Source organism: Mastomys coucha, unplaced genomic scaffold (assembly GCF_008632895.1).
Source record: "Mastomys coucha isolate ucsf_1 unplaced genomic scaffold, UCSF_Mcou_1 pScaffold22, whole genome shotgun sequence".
Taxonomy (NCBI): Eukaryota; Metazoa; Chordata; class Mammalia; order Rodentia; family Muridae; genus Mastomys; species Mastomys coucha.
The window spans coordinates 119,789,908-119,815,598 of record NW_022196905.1 but is presented as its reverse complement, the minus strand read 5'-3'; the positions used below and the strand labels follow the sequence as shown (position 1 = coordinate 119,815,598).

The 25,691-nt window shown below is 43.4% G+C and overlaps 1 long non-coding RNA gene across 1 annotated transcript; it reads right to left on the bottom strand.

The window, feature by feature from the left end:
* Nucleotides 1–355: 355 nt before the first annotated feature.
* On the bottom strand, nucleotides 356–25,434 carry LOC116070916. The gene is made up of 2 exons (XR_004110627.1): nucleotides 25,041–25,434; nucleotides 356–1,108 (listed from the first exon to the last, which is right to left on the bottom strand). It is a non-coding gene; the product is annotated as an uncharacterized LOC116070916 (long non-coding RNA).
* Between the last annotated feature and the right edge of the window lie 257 nt (nucleotides 25,435–25,691).

Sequence of the window (25,691 nt, the reverse complement as noted above, 5' to 3'; positions counted from 1 at the left end):
AGCCAGCACTGTAAAATGGAACGGGGCTCACATCTTCTCCGCTGTGTTTGGCCCACGTTCAGAGAATTCTGGGTTGATTGAGGGTCTAAGCAGATGTACAGAATTGAGGATATCTCAGGATGGGTCACTCATTGGCTGACCTGTTTAACAAATATAAGAATTCTCAAAGCAGGACCCCGAGTGTGTCTCTTATGAAGTCAGCTCAGGAAGTGAAACTCACACGGTTGACTAAGATGGCTGCGATAGCGGGTGCCAGACGCAACAAACCTCCCCACCTCTTACACATCTCTGAAGATTAGGAGCTCTGCAGATTTTTTCCAGACAGGTGCAGGCAGAGATAGGAAAGGCCCAGGCATCTGTTTAATGATGACTTTAATAGGGGTGGTTTCAGGATTGACTAGGAACTCCAGAGAAGTGAAAACTGCCTTGTCTCTATGTTCACTAACTTGACTCCTTTAGGAAATGGATTCCCACCACCACATGTTTCTGTCCTATCCCCGACAAAAAGTAAAGCATCCACCAAGGAAAGTGGCTGTAGATACTCAGAAGCCTATGAGACAAATATCAGGAGGCTGCTTCAGAGGTAGGCTAAGTCTACCAGCACAAAATTCTACAGCCAGAGCCACATGTCCTCAACCACATGTTACGCCAGCTATAACAAGAGCAAGATATTGCGTATAATCGAGGGACAGAGAGAAAACAAGCTTAGAAAGACAGGGTGGTGGAATTCTACAAATCATTGAAATATCCTATGCAACCTTTTGTTACTGGTAAGAAGAGTACATAAGCCACACAGCCTCTGCAACTCTGTTGTCATAATTCAATTATCTTCTCACTTGGAGCATGTTCATCTGGGTGTATGGTCACTTTCTACTGTTAGCTCGTGGTAAATTCGCTGGCACCATGGATGACTCTGCACCTCCCTTTCTCAGTCCATGGAGAATGAGATGTAAGTTGTCCTCAGTGGAACCTTCAGCAGTGGTTTTCCTTAGCTTGCTGTGGATGTCTTTGCCTTGAGGATCTGACTGAAGAATTAAATGTCCTTCAGAGGACCGGAGAACAGTGTGCCTCTACTCAGCTCTCTGGAGGGCAGTCCCAGGGTTCTGCTCTGTGAAGAAGAGATAACATTTGTGAGCTGCCTCCTCGATGCCGGGCACTGAATCTAATTGCAGTGTCTGACTGATGCTAACGAAGAGCTGGTACAATGGACATTGCGGTCTCTGATTAATGATTCATGAGCTCTGCAGCTCAGCAAAGAGAAACGTCCCATCCAGGGACACTCAGAAGTGACAGCAGGGTTTAAGCTTATGGCTTGGGGGCTCTGAAATTCACATGATTTTCTCTCTGTGGAAAATTGTTTACCCCTGAGCACTAAAGAGACTTTCTCTGTCATTACATCATTCAGTATGTAATTTAAGAGAAACAAAACAAAACAAAATAAAATAAGCCACAAACATACATACACATACCCCACTTACATAGCCACACTCCACTCACATAGGTGCACACACACACTACTCACATAGACACACACAGCATAGGTGCAACACACACACACATTTCTGTTGCTCTGTGTGTTTCCATCCGATCTGACTATTTAAGCTTTTGATGGACATCATGTTTAGAGCAGGATTGGGATCCTGAATAAGTTAATCTGTTAATGCCCCCCCCCCCCGGGTTTCCTACTGTTCCTGTTGCTGAAGTTATTTGGTATCCACCCTATTCTGGGCATTTGAATTCACAACTGTGGCCCCAGAATTAAATCAGACACCACCATGAGCGTGAGTTTCAAGGTTTTTGTTGTTAATTTGGGAGTGTTGCTGCAATGCAATCTGTAAGCAAATGATTTAAATAAAGAGTGCTAGGCTCTTAGGAAAGAAATGTACATGGGGTTGAATAATGTCTGTAAGTGTAAGTGCTGTGTGTCTAACCAAAAAAAAAAAAAAAGTGTGTCTGTGTGTCACTGTATCTGTCTGTCTGTCTGTCTCTTCCCCATCTCTCTGTGTCCATGTGTGTGACTCTCTGCCTCTGTCTGTCTGTCTGTCTCTGTCTGTCTAGGTCTCTATCTCTGTCTCCTCTCTCTCTCTCTCTCTCTCTCTCTCTCTCTCTCTCTCTCTCTCTCTCTCTCTCTGTGTGTGTGTGTGTGTGTGTGTGTGTGTGTGTGTGTGTAACCAAATAATTTGGGCTGATAGAAGTGGGAAGCCACACAACCATCCTGCCAAGAAGAAAGATATTTTAAAGAGAGATAGTTGTGCCACTGATTACCAGAAACAAAACAAAAGAACTAGAGTGTCCCCTGGAATCTTATGTGGGTGGTAAAGAAAAGCTAAAGCCTGGTGCTAACCAGGGGAAAACCACTTCTTCTAGGAAGTGATATCACACAGTTCTTACAACTGTCAGGCCATCTTGCGAGAGAGATCAGAGGCGAGTGATGTACTGATGAGAGGCAGGACCACACCTTGACCAGGACAGCTTAGTGATGCACACATCTATTTTAATCTGTACCATAGGTCAGAACCCAAAAGATAGACTTAGGGGGTGACTGAACTTCTTATTTATTCTTCTTCCCATGAAGGCCACACGGAATAAATCCCCTTTCTCCATTCTTTACTACCAGTGTCTGTTTAATTGATGTATTGAGAATGAGCAGCTAAGCCAGTTGGGAGTCCCTGAGCCCAAGTGTCTTAGTTAGGGTTTCTATTGCTCGGATGAAACACCACAACCAAAAGCAACTAAGAAAGGACAGGGTTTATTTAGTTCATACTCCTAAGCAAAAATCCATCACCAAGAGAAGTCAAGATAGGATCTCAAGATAGAAATCTGAAGGCAAGAGCTGATGCAAAAGCCATGGAGGAACACTATTTATTGGCTTGCTCCTCTCGGCTTGCTCGGGTGGTTTTCTTATACCACCGAGGGCCACAATCCTGGACCACAATAGGCTGCATATAAATCACCCATTGTACTAGCTGGTTTTGTGTGCCAACTTGACACAGGCTGGAGTTATCACAGAGAAGGGAGCTTCTGTTGGGGAAGTGCTTCCATGAGATCCAGCTTTGAGGCATTTTCTCAATTAGTGATCAAGGGGGTAGGGCCCCTTGTGGGTGGTGCCATCCCTGGGCTGGAAGTCTTGGGTTCTATAATAGAGCAGGCTGAGCAAGCCAGGGGAAGCAAGCCAGTAAGGAACATCTCTCCATGGCCTCTGCCTCAGCTCCTGCTTCCTGACCTGCTTGAGTTCCAGTCCTGACTTCCTCTAGTGATCAATAGCATCGTGGAAGTAAACTAAACAAACCCTTTCCTCCCCAGCTTGCTTCTTGGTCATGATGTGTGTGCAGGAATAGAAACCCTGACTAAGACACTCATAAAGAAAATGCCCCCACAGACTGCCTACAGTCAGAGTCCATGGAAGCATTTTTCTTGATTAAGATTTATTCTTCCCAGATGACCTCGACTTGTCTCAAGTTGACATAATAATAGCCAGGACACTGTGGAAAGGTTTCATCAACCTTGTCTTGACCCAGTATTTATATGGATATCCCTGAGAGCTTCACAGGAGGAAGAGTAGGATGGGTGGCAGGAAGGAGGAGTCAGGGCAGAGCTGGATCAGAGAGGCACTGGCTAACTAACAGTGGGAAGAGGATTTGAAGAGGCTTAATATAGGACAGGATGCTTTAACTGTATTTTGAGAGTAGAAGGCTTCCTCAGATCAACCAGAAAGAACTGAAGGAGATAGTCCAAGCAAAATTAGTGAATGACATGTTTATCCATCCCTTAACTCCCAGACCTACTGGGCACTCAGAACCTCCTCTTTACCATCAATTAGAGTGTTTCCCCATAGCCCAGGTTTCGCCCCAAGACTCCCTACAAGGAGGTTGTGCATCAACTCAGACATAAAAACTTACCTTGTAAACAAATAGGTTTTTTCGTCTTTAAAATGGACTCAAACAGTGCTCAGGGTTAAAAGCAGCCCTTGTTCTTTAATTGAGAGAGAATAAACATTGATTGGGCACAAACATGAACATGATTAATATTAGACTCCTGTACTCAGAAATGGTCTCATCCCATTCACACCTCTGCTTCATATCTGTGTTTGACAGACTCCCTCCAACCCCACCCCACTCCCACTAGTTTACTTTTAAGAAAGTTTGTGCATGAAATCTCAGCTCCTGGGAGGTGTGTTTGTTTGTTTGTTTGTTTTAAAACAAAATGAACACAAGCAGAGAGTGAATTGATGATCCTTGCTACTCATGAACAGTGATAGCCAAGTTTATCAGAGAGCAAAGACAGTCAGAATACAAGGAGTCCACAAAGGCTTAGCTCACAATCCGCTCTGGGTACCTGGAGTCAATGGCATAGCTACTGTCTGCAGCCATCCTTAACTAAGCCAGTACTTGGTCAGTGTCACTACCATGTGCTTTTGAAGTTTCCACTACAGGAACTCAAACAGTGTGTTAATGGCCTTCAATAATTTTCAGTGTATTTAGATAGAGTTTAGTTCCCAGTTCTTCCCATTTATTCATTTCATACACTTTTGGGGGGGAACAACTACCATGTAAATAGGCTCTTTTCTAAATACTGAAAATACCTTGGTAAATGAAATGGACAGAAATCTTCCTCCATCATGAAACCTAAATTCTGGAGTGAGGAGAGAGCCACTGGCTTTTGTTCATGTGTCATTTTCTTTATCGTAACACTGTTCTTAATTTTAAAGATTATTTTTCAAAAAGACTGATCACCATCGTCATCGCCATCACCATTGTTGTTATTGAGCATAAGTGTCTGTGCTTGTGCATATTTGAGTGTAAGTGCCTGTAGAGGCCAGAAGAGGGCAACCAGAACCCCTGTGGGGCTGGAATTACAGGTAATTATGACCTGCTAGACCTGGATGCTAGGAACTGAGCCCATTTCTCTACAAGAATAGTAGGAGTTCTTAACTACTGAGCTATCTTTCTAGCCCCTCAAAGATTCTTTTTATCTTTTCCTACCACCAAAGGTGTGTGTGGGGGGGATTATGAGACAGTTTTATTGTGCATCATAAACTTGCTTCAAACTATATGTATATATAGTTAATATATTCATATATAGTTAATATATATATGTATATATATAGCTAATATCTACATATATATTTCTTGGGTATGATTCAGGGAGTGGTTGGGGTGAATAGAGTGTGGCTAATATGATCAAAATACACTATATGCATAGAATTTCCAAAGAATTAATAGAAACAATACTTTTTTAAGCTATAAGAGATTTATTTATATGAATTTGATCCAAGGTTTTAATAGCAATTGTTTTGGGATACTGATATTAACTCATGGAATCTTCACTCTACCACTGGGTTCCTGAAATCTACCTGAGTGTCTCTCCAGCTTGTCTATTTGTTTTTGAGGCCAGATAGAGTAATCCAAGCCAACCCTAGATAGCTATATTAGGAACTTGTGATGACACAGCATGACCAAGGTAACTTACAGAAGAAAGGGTTTATTTGGGCTTATGGTTCCAGGGAGTTAGAGTCCATGTGATGGCTTGTATATGCTAGGCCCAGGGAGTGGCACTATTAGGAAGTGTGGTCCTGTTGTGTGGCCCTTTTGAAGTAGGCATGGCACTGTGGGTATGGGCTTTAAGACCTTCCTCCTAGCTGCCTAGAAGTCAGTCTTCTCCTAGCAGCCTTCAGATAAAGATGTAGAACTCTCAGCCCCTCCTGTACCATATCTGCCTGGATGCTACCATGTTCCCACCTTGATGATAATGGACTGAACCTCTGAATCTGTAAGCCTGTCCCAATTAAATATTGCCCTTATAAGAGTTGCCTTGGGCATGGTGTCTGTTCACAGCAGTAAAACCCTAAGACAGTCCATGATGGCAGATCAAAGTCATAGAGGCAGGTAGCTGGAGCAGCAGCTGAGGACTCACAACTTGAACTTCAAGCACAAAGTAGAAAAGCTTCAAGGTACACCCTTGGGTGACATGCTTTCCCCACTAAGGCCACACCTCCTACACCGACCCAAACAGCGCCACCAACTGGAGATCATGTATTCAAACATCTGAGCCAATGAGGAACACTCTCATTCAAACACCACCGCCATAGCCTAGGCCGATTTTGAACTTCTGATCCTTCTGCCTCCACCATCTGAATGCTGAGATCACAAGCATGAACCACTTTGCCATTAGTGCTGGGGCACCGGACTCAGGACTTCCTGCATGTTGGGCGAGTACTCTACCAACTGAGCCAGTTATCCAGCCACAAGCTTCTCTGGGTTAACATGCCATCCATACAGTAAGACACGGAGACTTACGTGTTTGAGGACACTCTCCAGTGGTCCCCATCTCTTATTAGAGACTACATGGTTCTATGTGAATGACTGATGGGGGCTTGAGTCAGCCAGCCCTTGCTTACCAGCTCTCTAATGCAGTCGTCTGCTTTCATTTCTGAACAGTCTCTCCTTGGACAATGATGTCCAACACCTTTCCTTCCTTTACATCTCCTCAAACATTTTTTCTTCTTGACAACCCTCCTAATTCTACGAAGTAAAACACTATTGTACGTTGAGCCAAAGGACTCATTCACTCACATGCACCCTAATTCGCTGCATTCTGGACACGGGGTAAAGTATTTTCTTTTGTATTTAATGAATATTTTGATAATAAAAATATTTGTAATCTAATTTTCTTACCAATCTTACAAAGTTGGTCCATGATTATCCCCACTGGACAGACAGACAAGCCACTATCAGTGGTCACTAAACTAGCAAGAGGCAGTTAAAACCAGACTGTGTGTCACTTGGTTTCAGAAAGAACACTTTTTACTCATTTGATGTTCTTTTGAGACAGGCTCTGTATAAACTTTCTTCTCTTTCTTTTTCTTTTCCATTTGTACAAGAGCCCACACCGTAAACTGCATTTCAATGCTAGATATATTTAAAATAAAGCAGATGACCCTGTGGTTTTGTTCAACACAGTAATAGCATACACAGCAACTTGAATGCTAGGAAAGTGGAGTTTTCACAAAATAGACAGAGGAACACTAATGTAGGAAAACCAGCTGAGGAAATGGACAAGACCTCTGGCCTGCGCTAAGATGGACTGGGCTGGAAGCCAAGCTCCACAGCTCACTGACTGTGATGCGTGGCTGGTTGCTTAACATAACCCGAGACTCAGTTTCCTTGTGTGTGAAAAGAACTATGGTCCTTACTAGGGCTGAGCTGGTATCCTCGCTCGGTTTCTGTTGCTGTGATAAATGCCATAACCAAAAGCGACTTAGAGAGGAAAGGATTGATTTGACTTAGACTTTCAAGTCACAGTCTGTCACTGAAGGAAGTCAGGCAGAAACTCAAGTAGGAGCAGAGCCTGTGGAGGCACACTGCTTACTGGGTTGCTTCCTCTGGCTTACTCATGTACCTTCCTTATACATCTCAGGCCCATGTGTATAGGGACTGAACTGCCCAGAGTGGGCTAGACCCTCCTCCATCAATTAGCAGTTAAGAAAATGCCTCACCGACATGACCATAGGCCAAGCTGATTGGACAGTTCTGCAGCTGAGATTCTCTCTTCTCTCAGGTGACTCTAGCTTAGTGTCATGTTGACCCTGGAAGCTGACGATGACAACTGGTGTTCTGAAGTGACATGCTTACCCAGCATGCAGCAGGCGATAGAAGATCCATAAACTCTACCACAGAGATTGGTGCAAGTGAAGAAGAGAAGATACACCAGAAAGTGGAGGAAGAAGCAAAGCGGAATGTGCTAGTCGCTGTCTTGTTGCTAGGACAACACACCTGATAAAAGCAACGTAAGAAAGAATGTGTTTGTCTCGGTTCACAATATGAGAGCACAGTCCATCATGACGGGGAAGTCATGATGGCAGGAGCATGAAGAAGTTGGTTCACTCCTTCCTCTATGTGCAACAGGATCAAACTCAGGTCGTGAAGCTTGGCAGTAAGTGCCTTTAACCCCAGAGCCATCATTGGCTCTCATTTTACCCATGGGCTCTGAGTGTGTCTAACTTGAAGCCTGCACAGATAATGAGCAGGTAATGTGTATCCCGGTGACCAGCTGCACTTTATAGTTGGAGAAGAGCAAGCTTGGCAGCGGGCAGGTTCAGATTGCCACACAGTTCAGCAGAGGAAAGATAGAAATGGTGGATTCAAAGATGAGTGCCCATCAAATGCCTCTTTTCCAAGGCCACTAGCCTTGGAAGCATAGAAACACTCTCCTTCCAGAATAACCCTACTGACCAGTATTCTGTTTCCACAGAGAAAGGTGTAGTTTACAGGTGGAGCCATGTACTCCTTTACAAACATTTCTGAAGCGCTCGCCCTGCCAGGCACCATGCCCAGCACTTAGCATGCAGGTTGGCCATTCATTTAATTCTCCTCACGAGACCATGGCACAGGGACTATGATTATGGAAGGTATATTAGCATCCCACGGCCTGTATTTAATGTTAAGAATTCTCCGCCATCCAGACAAAATAGAGTTACTCAAATAAAAAAATATATAGGCATCCCATAATTTGCACCTGCTTCTCTTTTGCTGATGAATAAGCACCCTGAGGATGCCACTTGGCCACTTACTGAGCAGTCACCAAGAGTGCTTCTGCACTCGCTTGGGCATCGCTGTGGGCAGAGAGCCACGCCTCACACAAAAGGGGCTTCACTCAGAGAAGCTGATGAGCTTGCTAATGAAGGGGATGGAAATTGGAGCCTTAATGAGCTACTGTATCATAAATGAGTGCAAATTACATTGTCAGTCTATTTACAATTTCACATGGCATGAAGCCTTGTAATTATGTCTATTCAATTATTGTATTCAGAGGCCTCTTCAGTATCGGCCTCTCACCATGGCCAAAACCTACTTGGAAGCGTCTGTATCCATGCACGTTAGAACCAGCTCAGCCAGGACCCTGCACCCAACACCCTGAAATAAAAATGTGGTTGAGGGATTGAGGGAAGACTTATGTTAGAAAACAGAAGCTTGGGCCCCATGAGATGGCTTAGTGGGTAAAGGTGCTTGCCACCAAGTCTGGTAGCCTGAGTTTGATCCCCAGAACCCACACAGTGAAAGAAGAGAACAAACTCCTACAAGTTATACTCTGATTTCCACACAAACACTATAGCAAACATACATCCCTCACTGATTGACAGAGATAGATAGATAGATAGATAGATAGATAGATAGATAGATAGATAGATAGTTGATAGACGGATAATAGATGATAGATAGATAGATAGATAGATAGATAGATAGATAGATAGATAGTTGATAGAGGGATAATAGATAGTAGATAGATGATAGATAGTTGATAGATAGATGGATCGAAGATAGATAGATGAATAATAGATGATAGATAGATAGACAGACAGAGAGATGACAGACAGGCAAACAGATAGACAGATAGGTATATGTATGGATAGACAGACAGACAGCAGACAGTCAGACAGACAGGGCAACTTTGAAAGACAGAAGTTCAGTGGTTGGGAGACATCTTCTGAGAATGACATTGTGGCCACCATGCAAACTTTGAAGATCAGAGAAATCAGGTCAGCAAACTCCTCCCAAGAGAAAAAAAAAAAAAGCTTGACATAAACTAAAGTCAGATGTTTCTTCAAGATTTTAAAATCCATTTGGAGACAGTTTCTTTTTTCCTCATAAATACTGTTCATATTTTGGTATATTTATCTAAAAAGAACAAATCTCTAAATATGCATATGTGGTATACAGCAGGTCTTAAATATTAATGATAATGTTTACTTCATGATATCACTAATACCTAGTAACGTGGTGGATGCATGTGATCTCAGCACACAGGAGACTGAGGTAGGGGAATGATTATAAGTTCCAGGCAAGCCTGGGCTACAAAGCAAGACTGTCCTTGTTTGCTTTCCATTGCCGTGATAAGAAAATGACCAAAAGCAACTTGGGAAGAAAGGGATTTATTTCACCCTTATCAGGATTATTTCACTATCATGAAAGGAAGTTAGGGAAGAAATGCAAGGCAGAGACCATGGAGGGGCGCGGCCTACTGACTTGAACCCCATGGCTTGCTCAGCCTGCTTTCTTATAGCACTCAGTACCAGGGGTGGTACCACGCATAGTAGGGGCTAGGCCCTCCCACTTCAGTCAGCAGTTAGGAGAATCCCTCACAGACATGGACGCAGGAAAGTGATCTAGATGATTCTTCAACTGAGGATCTCCCCAGGTCTGTGTCTGGGCTTATTGTCAAGTTGACAACTGAATTGAAACTATGATACTAGAGATCTAAACTCAAGTTTTCCCACAAGCCCTTTACCCATACAGCCATTTCCCATCCCCACCCACCTCTTTACATTTACCACTGAGGCTGAAGGGAGATCCCTCTCCTCTAAGTGCAAGTGGAGCGTTCCCCACAGGGTCCCACCCACTCGCAGGCACGGGATCCTTAAGTCATGCTAACTAGTGACAGGCTGGCCAGAAAGCTATTCACTATCGTGCATTAATTATAAACTGTATCTTCAGGGTGCTGGAGTTCTGACTGAGGGGGCTCCTAGCAAAGGAAGAGACTCTAATTGAGTTTTTACGACAATGAAGACAGTTGAAGGAAATGCACACGGCAGAGAAACAGCAATGTGGCGCTGAGCTTCAGTATCGCCTCTCCCCACCACCCAGGCTCCTGCCGCTGTGGCTTATGTGCTCATATTTCCTCAGTAAAACCATCCATCCTTGAAGGCAGAAGTATATTTTACCATCAAAAATCCCTTTCTGCTTTCCCAACACTTATAACCCAATTTTCGCCAAAGGTGGAAATAGTGTTCCCACCGGCCCCGTCGCAGCCAATGAAGGATGGCGGTCACTAGTATCGATTTTCCCCCTCCCACCTCCCTTCTTCAGTTCCCAGAAGCTGTGTGAGGAACAGGGCTCCCATTCTCCTCTGACAGTTCTGCGCCCGTGATGGAGTAACCAGTAAATAGCACTGGGAAGAAGAATGGAAGTGGCTTTAAACAGCAAGATCGCCAAAGGACCCAACGACTTAATATATCTGAGGAACAAGCGTGAGGCGGGCATGTTCAGAGGAGAGGCCTGGGACTTCCCATGCGCATCAGAAAATTACTTCTCAAAAATAGAGAAGAAAACCACTCATTATAGAAAAAGAGTTGGGTCCGACTCGGAGAGGCTCCCCTCCCGCCCACCTCCCACCCCTCGCCGTTTTTCTTATATCCAGACAAGAAAAGACTCTCTGATGAGGAATTCCTGTTCACAGCTACTGTAATTGTCCTAACTCGAATGGGAAACAGTCCGGATAGTTTCTACAGTGAATAAAGAAACAGTGATGCAGGTGCTGGGGGAGCTGGTTTAGTCAGGATCTGCCATACGAATAGGGAGGACCTGAGATCAAATTGCCAGCATCCTCATAAAAAAAAAAAAAAAAAAAAAAAAAAAGACAGGCATGAGAGTATGGGTCGGCAAGGCACTGGATTGTAGGGCAGGGAAAGACAGATCTTTGCAGCTCCCTGAAAGCTACTCTAGCTGACTGGTGAGCTCCAGGCTCCATGAGAGACCACGTCTCGAACTATGTAAGGCGAGGGGGGCCAGGGAGCTGGCTCAGTCGGATTACTAGGGTTTAGTCCCAGAAACCCACATGGAGGAAGAGGAATCCGACTCCTCCAAGATGTCCTCCCACATCCAGTCATGCGCTGTAGCACACACGCGCCCCCACGAGTACAGAGGTGTGTGCACAAGCGTGTACATGAACACACATACTTTGAAAATATTTGTAAAATATAATGTGAGTGGCAATAGGAAAAAGTCACTGGGCGTTGACCTCTGGTTTCATAGGCCTATGCATACTCTCGGAGTTAAGGGGACTGACAAATAAATTCATCAAATACATACTTTTGTTCTAAAAAGTAATTCATCCGATAGTTCAGAATTAAAAAGAAAATCACTGCCCATTCAGAGATTAATGGCCAAGAGCGGGAGCTGGCTTTGTCCTGGTGTTCCTGGGATCTGTCACAGGCTCCTGTGTGAGCCAGCAGCAGCTAGGCTTCTCTGGGAGATTGTTTCTTTCATCAAACAACAGCATCTAAAGAGACGTTCAGCAAAAGCTCGCAGGCAGCTTTGTGAATTAGGTACCGGGACTGGCAGTGTCAAGACTTTTAAGACGGACTGTTTTTTAAGATGGACTGCTTGACTCTTTCCATTGTGAACGATGAGAAATTATCAGCTGACATGTTTGCGAAGGCCGCTGCAAGTGTTTAGCCAACAATGTGCTCAGCGTACTGCCCTCTGGCACTGCTATAATGCTTTATGAGGGAAGTAAGTTACGTCTTGCTGTCACGCCTAGATGGTTCAGGACCTAAAATGCGGGGGGAGGGGGTGCGGGCGGAGGGAGGATAAACTAATAAGGAAATATGAATGTGTTTACGCCTGCTGTTCTCATTATAAACCAAGAAGGACATGAAAGTTGTAGAGTATGATTTCAAATCACTCCCATGAACAAATCCCAGACACTTCTAACCTACAATAAATGCATGTCCTTGGAGGATCTAGGTCAACATTTTGGTGGAATGAAGAACCTTCTAAAATTTCCTGGGAAAACAGACTGAAATGAAACCATTTCCCTGGGTTCCACTTGCTTGCTTTTTGTTTATTTTTCCAAGATTCATTTTATTCACTTATTTTATTCATTTTATTTATAGGTCCTTGCCTGTGCAGATGCATAGAGAAGCCAGACGAGGAGCCAGAGTTACAGGCGGTTGTGAGCTGCACGATACAGGTCCTGGGAACTGAACTCAGGTCCTCTGCAAAGGCAGCAAGAGCTTTTCACAACTGAGTTGGCCCTCTAGCCCCAGAGAAGAGATTCTTAATAAGGAAATATCTAGATCAGGTTGCCCTGTGGGCATGTCTGGGCGGGACTGTCTACATGATAGAGGAAGACCTATCCCATTGTGGGAGGCACCATTCCCTATTCAGGGAATGGTGAGGCTAACAATAAATAATGTTTTCTTTTGAAGCCCCTGACTCTTTTCTTACTCCTAGCTTTGACCCTCAGCATTACCTCTATAGGAATTCCATCCCCTTCAATCCTGGATCTCATATAGTCAAAAGTCTGGATCCTCCTTGCCTCACCTCCTGAGTTCTGGCATTAGAGGTATGGATCAGCCCATCCAGTTTATAGGAATGAACCCAGGGCACCTTGTATGATGAGCAAGTATTCTATCGAGTGAGAGACATTCCCAGCTCTGAATGAATATTATCTTTAACTGGTTGGTGTGCTGTAACCCCCCCCTTTTTTTTTTTGAGTTTTTCATGGTGTCTCACAGCTTGATGAGATGTTTTGGGTGTGATTTTTCCAGTCACACCTAATTCATCTGAAACAGGATGCTGAATTTAACATCAGCAGGAAGACATTTGAGATAGCCTGAATTTTAGAAACACCACAATACCTAAGAGGGAGACAAAACACAGCCTCCATGGGGAAGAAGTTACAGTGTGCGCCTGAGAGCCGGTGCTGAATAGCTGAAGCTTTGATCCACAGATGCCTGCTCAGAGAAACAAACTTCTCAGATTTTCTGAAACATGCAACTTCAAAAATGTGGCCTTTCCTCTATGCTCATTAATTTTATTTTCAGAAATAAAGGAAATCAGAGATGAGGAGGTGGCTCAGCAGTTAAGAACCCCTGCTAGTCCTACAGAGGACCAGAGTCCTGGTAACAGCACCCACATCGTGACTCATACTGCCTGTAACGCCAGCCAGAGGGAATCCAATGCCATCTACTGGCCTTTGTGGGTATTACACTCAAACATGCACATACCCACACAGACATATATGCATAAGCATAAATAAAAAAATAATAAATCTTTTTATTTAAAAATAGAATTCAACATGTTTCAAAGATAGAAAGTATACTCTGTTATGACATACTAATTTACTAATTATAATATCCTTAATTACTAGCAGCTATAACCACTGGGTTTAAATGACTGACCAATTGATTATTTGTTAAATTGCCTTAATACTTCTCACATTGACCTGGTTCTTTTTCTGCATCTAACTATTTTTGATGGAATATTACACAATATGAATTTTACTGTATTAACTGGCAGATATTGGTACAATCTCAGAAATAAACATTTGTTCTAGCATACAATTGTTACTTAAATTCACTTTGATTTATTTAAGTTTTTATTTAGCTGGGCAGGAAGAGCACTCACTCCAGAGTTAAGTGTTTCCAACCAACAAGGCACAACCCTTCTGTGGACTCTACCAATACTGATGGCTCAGTGAAGTTTGTTGATATACCCTATGGAAGCCAGTGCTGCTCCCAGCAGCCTTTGCGCCACTCCCAGCAGCCTTTGCGCCGGACCCTAACAGAGGTTGTCCTCCATTACAGTTCTTTTCTGAGTCTCAGGGATAATTTTCTCACATGCACATATTAACAGGTACTCAGCTGAATGCCCCTGTCTCCTCAGCCCCTCCCAGGAATCCTGCCTCTGTCAGCTCTCTTCTGACCATTCCTTTGTCCCCCAAACTGTAGTTTCTGGATTCTTCCTGCAGCTTGGAAATGTTTGATGGGTTGCATTTCTGAGGACACACCTGGGTCTCTACCCTGTACTTGCAAATTCCGGACAATAAGCTGCAAGTGGCTAACAACAAACTACATGACTCTGCTCATTCGAACCTTTTCTTTCTCTCCTTTGTTGATTTATTTTTGGTGTTATTACCAATGATCTTTCATATATTTTATCTGCTTCTGCTGTTGTTTCCAGCATGTGGCTAAAATTTGTATCTGTAAGTTCATTTTTTTTGTTAGATATAATATTTGCTATGGATTTTTTTTTTCAAGAATTCCTTCATGCGTTTTTGAAAATACTTTGGTACTGTAAATGAAACACTCCCACTGAGGCCCAAATTAAAAGATGCTCTGTCACTAAATCACATCAGAGATTCAACAACAAAAAAAAAATTGAAAAACTCATTTTAAACTCATTACAGACTTCCCCAAACTGGCAGGGATTGTTGACAAGTAGCAGCCTGTGTCCTTGATCAAAGCGGCCATGTGCTGTTTGCAGAGCAGGCTAGTCTAATGGCAGTGTCTCCCTGTGCACTTGAGGTTGGCTTAAAATATAAGCAAAGCCCCACTGGACTCAAGCCAATCACAGGAGGGAGTGTACAACACAATACCACCCAACACCATCAGGCTGGAGAGGTGGCTGGGGGCAGGAGGGCGGGGTTAGAGCACTGACTGCTCATACAGAGTTCAAATCCCAGCACTCACATGACAGCTCACATCCACGCGTTAACTCCAGTTATGGGGGATTCTGTCGCCCTCTTCTGGCCTCTATGAGCACCTGCACTCACATGGGGTTCATACAGTATTAATCATTTACATAAATATGAGCTGATTGTCAGGGCTGAGAGCTTTGAGTGTCTTGCACTGCCTACTTTCATAAAAGTGATAACTTTTAGAAAGTTTCCCACTTCCAGAGGGGAAAGTTGGAGTCTAAGGAGATTAACAGCTCTAAATAGGACATTTATATACCCTCCTTCTAGATCCAGAGAGTGTAACAGAAGAAGGATTAGGGAGATTGTAAGACTCTAGAGGTAGGGGGAAAGCTGTGAAAAGCTGTCTTCATGATATGACATGGCTATTGAATCCACGAGCAGACAGCCACAGCATCTGAGGTTACCTACACAAGGCTTGCACACATGCATGCACACACGCACACACGCACACACACACATGTGTTGCAGGTAAGAAGGAGGGTGCTAGAGACATGGCTCAGAGGTTTAGAGCATTTCTTGTTTCTGTGTTCCCAGCATCCAGCTCAGATAGTTCACAACTTCTTGTAATTCCAGGTCCAGGGGTTCTGACACCCTCTTCTGGCATCCACAGGTACCAGCACACATGGTGCATACACACAGAGAGACAGGCACATACACACAAATAAAAATAAATCTTTAAGGAGACTAGAGTGGGAAAAACAAGGTGTCAGCAAGAATGTCAGAAGGGTAAGGAGATGATAATGGGGTGAGCATTAACCCTTCATCATAATTATAGTTAATCACCACACTGTGTACATACATAAAATCATCAGAAGTAAACATTGATACAGAGGCTGTGTAATCCTCAGATATCAAGTAACAGAGGTGAGACTCAAAGAAACTCTGACTACAAATTGCATATGAGCACCCTCTGCTCTCCCTCTCTGGGTAAAAAGAGGGAATTGGGGTGTGTAAAAATGCCTTTTTCACCGTCTTTCTCTCACGTGTGCTGCTCTTTACAAAAGAACAACACCGCTTTCCCACCCGCCTCTCGGCCACCCTTTAAGTCACCTACGGAAATTGTACTAAAGAGGCACAAATGAACAATAGCGGTGTTGGCAAAATCAATATTTACTATAGATCACACAGCATAAACATCGCACAGCATATTAGGATAAAATGTGAGCTGCCATAATCTGCACACTATGGGGAAATTATCACAGCAAAATAGACTCCGTAAATATTTACTAGGATGGTGTACCTGGAACCGTGTCTAATATCCTATCTCAACTAGTGTATTAGTCAGGGTTCTCCAGGGAAAGAGACCCAGTAGGGTTTATATAGGTCTATAAAGGGAGATTTATTATGGGAGTTGGTTCATACCATTACAGAGGCAGAGAAACCCCACAGTATGTCATACTTAAGCCAGAGAGACAGAGAAGCACAAGGTGTAATTTAGTCTGAGGCTGAAATGCTGTGCATAGGGCAAAAGATGGAAATTGGGAGGGAATGGTGGGTGTGGGAGTATAAGTCCAGAGCAAGGACTGAGCGGGGGTGGGGGAGGAGATGAAAAGACCTGTGTCCTATTATGTTTTTTGTTTCTTTATTAATAAATCAAAAGAGATTTTATTCTATACCAAAATGAGGCTAATCTCTTTTAGAAACACATCCAGCCACCCCAAGGAGATAAAGCAGAGTGAAGTCAAACAACTTGACAGGACAACCACAAGTTGACACAAAATAACTAATCCCAGACTGATAGACGGGCTGCTTAGATTTTGTTTTTGCTGTTGTTGTTGTTACTTTGACACAAACTTGAGTTATCTGAGATGAGAGAACCTCAGTTAAGAAAATGCCTCCATCTGATTGGCCTATAGGCAAGTCTGTGGGGGTATTGCCTTGATTAATGATTGATGTGGGGAAGGCCCAGTGCCCAGCTGACTGTGACCAATGCCACCCCGAGCAGGTCCTAGGTCCTATAAGAAGGCAGCAGCTCCCCTCCATGGCTTCTGCATCAGCTCCTGCCTTCAGGTTACCGTCCTGAGGTCATGCCCTGACTTCCCTTCCTGACGGACTGTGATGGGGACATGGAATCCAAATAAACCATTTCCTCCCCCAAGTTACTTTTGGTCATGGAATTCATCACAGCAATAGATGTTTAACTAGGATGACACGTAAAATTAAACAGCCACAAGTGCACACACACATACTCGCGTGCATACACACACACACACACACACACACACACACACACACACACTAATCCCAAATTGACACATAACCACAAGTTGACATATAAAACTCATAAAATCAACCATCATAACTACAAACTTCAAATTCTTTTTTCTTAATGTTGTTTTATACATATATATGTATAAAACACACACATATATATACATATACATATACATACATATATATGTATAAAACACATATTCCTAAATACATGAATATCACCTACTCAGTCTATAAAATGCTACTTTCATGTCTGTGCTCGGGGCTGACCATCTGGTATTGAATAGCCGATTGATGTGCCATTCCCTGGGGGAGACTCTATCTTTCACTCTCAGTGTTCTTTCATTTTCTGCAGTTCTAGTCATAAGTGCAGATGCCAGCCTGTCTTCCCTGGCACTCATGCTGATCCACATGCTTGACCTTCAGAGTCTTTCTAGACCAGTACAACTGATTTCAAGTGGGCTAGTCCCTGATGCACTGGGTTATACTCCTAAGGACTTGTCTTTGAAATGCACGGACAACCTGTGTGTGGGATATCCTGGAAAGCAGCTGAGGAACCAAATCTTCCCCTCAAACAGTCAACCACCTGGAGAGTCCACTGATATTCATTACACCCATTCCCCATAACGTGTGTACTGGCTGGTGTCGTGTGCCAACTTGACACGAGCTGGAGTTACCACAGAGAAAAGAGCCTCCCCCCCTTGAGGAAATGCCTCCATAAGATCCAGCTGTAAGGCATTTAATCAATTAGTGATCAAGGCAGCCCATGGTAAGTGCTGCCAGCGCTGGGCTGGTAGCCCTGGGTTTTATAAGAAAGCAGACTGAGCAAGCCAGGGGAAGCAAGGCAGTAAGTAACATCCCTCGATGGCCTCTATATCAGCTCCTGTCTCCAAGTTCCTGCCCTGTGTGACTTCCTTTGGTGATGAACAAATGTGGAAGTATAAACTGGATAAACCCTTTCCTCCCCAAACTTGCTTCTTGGTCATGATGTTCTGTGCAGGAATACAAACTCTGACTAAGACAATATGTTTTTAAGTTGGACTCTTCATCTGTCTTAGAACTTTGTCAGCACAGCTGTGGTGTGCATTCTTTGAGAGAGAATGATGGGTTGCTTTTGTACTTACTTTGTAGGATAATATCCTTTGAATAGAACATCTAGCTGTATGGTCTCAATGACACAAGGCTTGACAAGGGTATGTAGCATCTTCCATCTCAGGAGCTGGCTATCTTCCCTCACCTTATGAATTATGGGTGTTTACTAGAGTTCTCCCACAAAAGAGAGAGAGAGAGAAAGAGAGAGAGAGAGAAAGAGAGAGAGAGAGAGAAAGAGAGAGCGAGAGAGCGAGCAATAAACCAGATGGACATATCCCTCCCTAGCTGAAGACAAGCTTCAACTGTTTGGATACCCCAAATCTGGCAGGGCAGGGCTAGGTCCACAAGCTAACAGAAGAATCAATACACTGTAATAAGAGATGGGAGTGGACATTTGAACTATAAAGAAATTTCTTAGAGACCTCTTCTTTTTCTGGGACAGAACACAGTGGCAGTCACTGGCTGAGCACGCACAGTGTTTTGGCTTCAGTCCCCAGCCCATATACAAAAAGGAGTTTAGTATTTCTGGTCAGCAAAAGGCAGGTGGGTGGGCAAGCATGCGTGCGACCCACTTTCTGCTACTGCCACTGAAGCAGGCTCGGGATCACAGGGAACTTGCTTTGTCTCTCCTCTTCTCTTTGCTGAGCACAAATGCCACTTATCCTAGATTGGACCAGACTTCTGCTGTCTACCTCCGGTCTTAAGAACAACATTAAGGTGACAGCTAAGAAATGTGTTTCCAGCAGACTGCTCCTGACAAGCCTTTTCTTTATGGGTGAATTAGAAAGATGCACTACTCAAAAGATAACTACAGATTCCTCCCGGGAAGAGAGGGTCCATCTTGGTTATAGGACCTTTGGCTCCTTCAAATGTGCACTTGTAATTCAAGTGTTGGAGTCGGGGGCTGGAGACAGGCAGATTCTTCCACCTCACCAGCCACCTAGCTTACCTGATCAATGATCCTCAGACCTGTGAGAAAATCTGTCTCAAAAGCCAGGGTCCTGAAAAATGACACCAAGGTTGACCTCTGGCCTCCATGTACACATGCTGGCTCACACAGGAACATGCATGTACAGAAATAAAGTAATAAGTAAATAAAAATAAAAGTGGAAAATTTGCTGGGTTTCTGGCTCCTGTGACAATGTCTAGGACTGAGAAACCATCAGAGGGATGAGCCCAGGAAGAGGCTGTGGTGAGAAGCAACTGAGCCAGTTACAATTTTATCTTTCCATCTCTTTCCTGCTTCCTGAACTTTGTATGGGAAATGTGAGAAAGGCATAGACAGAATATAAGACACAGCAGGCTTTGGGTAGGTAAATATTATGGAGTAAAGACTGCCAATCCAGTTTTTTTTTTTAAGTAAGTGCAAATAGAATAATAGATTTATAAAGTAAAAGGTGCTGGGTAGGGGAGTATGCTTGGTGGGCAGCTTGCAAGAGGGACATGGGACAGAGGGGACTCCACACTTCCCAACAAAAAGAATTATAAATGTTTTACTTAGACCTTGCCTGATATGTTTGTTATATATAGCATTTCTGCATCTATACCTCAAACACACAGGATCATTGTTTTTCTATTTAAACTAAACAGGAAACATTGTAATTTAAAAAAAAAAAAATCCCTCTTACCAGAATGAATCCTTCTACCCTGAAACAGACATGTAAGGATAGATACAATATAATATTATGTATCCTTAGAAAAGAAAGTCAGACTGCCATCTGCAAAAACATGGATGAACTCCTGGAGACAATAAATGAAATAAGCCAATCACAGGATGAAGTGTCAAGTACATTCGTAGGAACAGAGAAGAATTGTGGCTTCCTGGGCCTGGAGAGGGACTGGACGTCACTGTTCAACAAGTGCAAGTTTCCTTTCTACCAAAAGATTTAAGTTCTACAGCTTTTCTGCAGGACTGGGTTTAGCTCCCTTGACAGAGGGCTTGCCTAGTGTGCAGAAACCCTAGCTTCTGTCTCCAGCCCCACATAAATCATGTCTGTCATCTTAACAGGTAGAAGCTTGGTAGGTGGAAGCAGGAAGACAAGGAGGGAAGGGCCATCCTTGGCTTCATAGCAATTTCAAAGCTGGCCTGGGCTACATAAGACCTCACGTCGTGAAGGAGAAAGGAGGTGAGTTCTGCTCTATAACATGGTGAATACACACCAGTGTGGTATGCTTAAAATGTCAAAGCACATATCCACTGACACTTATATATGTATATAAGTATTATATATGTAACATATATATAATTTCTTAATGGATAGTCTTACTTTCCTGTCAGGGAATTCTACTCATTTTGCCCTGTGGTGGGATCAAGACTGGTTACTGAAGGCTTTCCCTTTACCACTGAGTCTACTCTAAGCCTCTTCCAGTCAAAATGACCAGACACCAGCAACTTCACATTGCCACCATAGCAGCAGGCACAAGCCAACCAATGTTGACTGATATCTGTCTGCTTGTTAGACTCCTTTCATGGTTAACACTGACAACTAGAGGAGCTCTAGAGCCACCTAGGAGACAAAGGTCTCCAGGTGTATCTCTGAAGGAGTGGCCAGGATTGCAACTCTGTTGCTGAGATGAGAACCCTGACCAAAATCAGCCTGGGGTGGAAAGGGTTCATTTGGCTTACACAGTCCATTATGGAAAGAAGTCAGGCCAGGAACTCAAGGCAGGAACTGAAGCAGAGGCCATGGAGTACCAATATTTACTAGCTTGTTCTCCATCTCCTGCTCAGCCTGCTTTCTTAGGACCACCTGCCCAGAGATGGCACCACCCACAGTGGACTGGGCCCTCCCACAGCAATCATTAATTAAGACAGTACCCCACAGTCTTGTCTACTGTTCACTCTAATGGAAGCAATTCCTCAGTTAAGACTGCCCTTCCGTAGGGGTGTCTAGGTTTATGTCAAGTTGATAAAAAAAAAACTATGACAGAGAATTTCTAAACTAGGTTAATTTAAGGAGGATGCACGCCAACCAAGAGCAGTGCCATCTCGTGATCAAAAGTCCTGATCTGAGTTAAAAGGAGAAAGCTGAACACCAGCCCTCGACTCTCTGCTTCTTAACTGTAGGTGCAACGTGGCCAGATGCCTCACACCTATGCTGCCACGACCTCCCCACAAAGAAGATCTGTGCCCTTGCATTATATAATACAATGCAATTATAATAATATAATTCCTCCCTTAATTGATTTCTTGTCAGATATTTGGTCTCAGTCACAATAAACATAACACAGCCCACGAGAATGAAGCCTCCAGAACTGATGTCACCAGACACCCTACTGCTACCGAGATTTTTTTTCCTGCCCTTTAACTCCTTAGAACACACACCTTACTCATTAGCCAATCGTATCCTCTCTTCTCCACGGCGGAACATCTGATGCCTCCAAGGGATGTTTCCATGAGGCAAATGTAAAAGATGTTATTAGCTATTAGGCGCTTCTGTTTGGCTCTAAATATCTACTTGGAAGTGCCAATTTGCCAGCGAGTCCTTAAGTCCCAAGGCTCTGAATCACTAACTCAGCTAGCTGCAGGGCTCGACTCTCGGCATCTGTCAAGATCGTGCATTTTCTGCCAGCAGCATCTGAGCTATCTGAGTGAGTGACAACCTCCGCCTAGAACAGCATATAGAGTGAGCTAACATCAGAGGATCTGAAGGTAAAATGCCCGGACAGCTTAGCCATAGCATGGGGGAGGCTTGGAGCGAGCACTCACTCTGAGAGCCCTACCCTCATTTTTTAAGACAGGGATATAGTTTCTGTTTCCCACACTGGCCATGAACTTCTTGCAAAGCCAAAGATGACCTTGGGCTTCTGTTCTTTCCGTTGGCCTTTCCAAGTGCTAGAATTTCAGGTTTTCATCATTAGCCCTGGTTTATGCCAGTATTGGGGATGAACCCAGGACTATATGGATGCTAGACAGGCACTCTACCTACCGAACTAGATCGCCATCTTTGCCATATCTCTTCTTTAATATTTGTTTTATTTTCACGTATGTATGTGTGCACACATCATTCATTTCTCTCTGCATACACACGCAACTTTAAATTATATCAATGTTACTTATACTTAATACACACACAGACACACACACACACACACACCAGGATATTTGTTTGCTTGAGTCTGTTTGTAAACAGGTTGCCTTTGTTTGGACTTGGTTCTTCCTCAACAGTCAAACCTGGAGAACTCTGCATATAACATTGATAGACAAGTATCCTCAGGGGTGGGTGGTAGGGAAGAACAATAGAAATAAAGAGTATCCATGTGTCTGGGGAGCTGCCTCAGGGGCATAAAGCATGGCCCTCATGTAGAAGCCCTGGCTCTTCTCCTTACTGTCAGCAGAGCCTGGTTTTGCTGCAGGAGTCGTTTGCAGCTAAGTCAAAACCGAACTTCTGAACTCGGTTGGATGAAGTTGCAAGCTAAGGATAGAGAATGGTGACGGACAGCCTACTAATTACCAGGGCCTGCTGCACTGGTATCTAAGGAGAGCAGAAATAGAAACAGTTGTAATAAAACAGGTGAGCGCACATCAGAGGGACAGGGAAAAGCCAGGGTGTCAGATGTCAGCCCTGGGAGGCAGTATGATCTGTCCGCTATTCTGTATTGTGTATATATTGTGTGTGTGTGTGTGTGTTACATTATTTTACAGTATTTTATAAAAACAAATGGAAATACAAGGACTGTAGAGCAAATAATACAACCTATAGAAGATAACATAGTATCTAGTGTGTTATTTTTATGCTTTGTGGGAATATATAGACTAACCATAATATTTTATATACATTTAATTTAGGTTATATATTTTTATAGACAGCATATATAGTCTCATGGTACAGCTCATTTTAATTTGTCACCATGGTAACAAAAATAATTAACTCACTAGAAAAGCTTAAGTGAAGCTAGCAGGCACCCAACTCTGCTTCCATGCTCACCTTGGAGGCTTGCTTAAATGTTCTAAATATGTACGCATCGTTAATGAATGATTTGTCTGCACTACCAATATGACATGGCAAGGAAAGATGCCAAAATCTACCTCAGGGTGTGTGTGTGTGTATGCATATGTGTGTGTATGTGTATGTATATGTGTGTATATGTATGTATATGTGTGTATGTGTATGTATATGTGTGTATGTGTGTATGTGTATGTATATGTGTGTATGTGTGTGTATGAGTGTGTGTGTAGATGTGTGTATATGTGTGTATGTACGTGTATGTGTGTATATGTGTGTATGTACATTTATGTGTATGTATGTGTATGTATAGGTGTGTGTATGTGTGTATATGTGTGTATATGTGTGTATGTGTGTATATGTGTGTATGTGTGTGATTATGCATGTGTATATGTATGTGATGTATGTGTATATATGAGTGTATGTGCGTATGTATGTGTATGTGTGTGTATATATGTGTGTATGGGTGTGTATGAGTGTGTGTATGAGTGTTTGTATGTGTGTATATGTGTTTGTATGTGTGTAGATGTGTGTGTATGTGTATGTATATGTGTGTATGTGTATGTATATGTGTGTGTATGAGTGTGTGTAGATGTGTGTGTATGTACGTGTATGTGTGTATGTACATATGTGTATGTGTGTGTATGAGTGTGTGTATATGTGTGTGTATGTGTGTATGTGTGTGTATATATGAGTGTATGTGTGTATGGGTGTGTATGAGTGTGAGTATGTGTGTATATGTGTTTGTATGTGTATGTATGTGTGTGTATATGTGTGTATGTGTGTATATGTGTGTATGTGTGTGTATGTGTGTGTATATATGTGTGTATGTGTATACATATGTATGTGTGTGTATGTGTGTGTATGTATGTGTGTATATGTGTGTATGTGTGTGTATGTATGTGTATATGTGTGTATGTGTGTGTATGTATGTGTATGTGTGTGTGTATGAGTTTATGTGTGTGTATATGTGTGTATGCATGTGTATGTGTGTGGACTTACCCTAAGGTAGCACTGGTGAGAGTCATTCAACCAATCTGTGAAGAGGAGTCTTGCAGGCACATCTTGGGGCCCAATCCTATCCACCTTCCCTTCTGTTTTATCACACCATGGGAGCGCAGACAGGAGGATGGGACCCGGATGACTGTGACTGTCTCCCTCGCTTCCTCTTGCTTTCTGAGCTTGATTGCTTTAGTTTTTCAAGACAGACAATAGCCAAAGGCAATATTTATACCTAATCTGGGCAGCGCTGCAGTAAAGGGAATCATAGCTCGCTTTCTCACTTCTTCCCACCAAGTCCAGCCTCATTGTGGACCCAAGGCAGAGAGATGCTGTCTATAATTTATGTCTGTTTCCTTTAGCAAATCTTTGTTTAACAAAAGACTCTTCCATCTGTCTGAAACATCTGCTTTCCTCACTCTCATTCAATGAGTGATGGCGACATGTTGTATAAGTTTGTGTGTTGTTGGCCCATCTTTGAAAAGGCGACTAGGACTTGTGTGTTTCGTTTGTGTGTAAATGTACACATACCTTCAGGGACCAGAGGAGGGTATCAGATCCCCTTGATCTGCAGTTACAGATGGTAGGAGCCACCTGATGTGGGTGCTGGAAGCCAAACTCCAGTCTTCTATGAGAGCGGCAAGTGTCCTTAAGCCCTGAGCCACCTCTCCGAATCCTTCGCTGATGTTGATATACATATATATCCAAAATCTCATGGCTGGTCTTATTGCCTTATTTGATTTATCTAGAGATACAGAACCAATAAACAGGGTGTGGGAGGAGTGGGTGTGGGAGGGGTGGGCGTGGGTAGAGGGATAGGGGAGATGACAGCCATTTATCGTTATTTCATTCTGACTATCTCTGGCCACTTTAAGCACAGAAGCTGGCAGAACTTTCCTAGCCAATCAAACCTCTCATCTCCTAGTCATCACTAGTTGCTAGGTACTGGTTGGGTTCCATCACAAAAGGAACTGTGAGGTCTGTGGGAGCCCCAGCAGGGAGGTAGCAACCAGAAAGTAGTCAGTAGGGTCATATGAACCACCTCATCTCCTTGTATCCAACTCATCCTGTAGGAGCCAAACGGGTGGGGTTGGCTGAGAACAACAGCCAACTTTATGGGGTTCTGGTTCTCTTGAGAGACAAGAGTACTTACTTTCACAGTACATATCTCATCAAGATGAG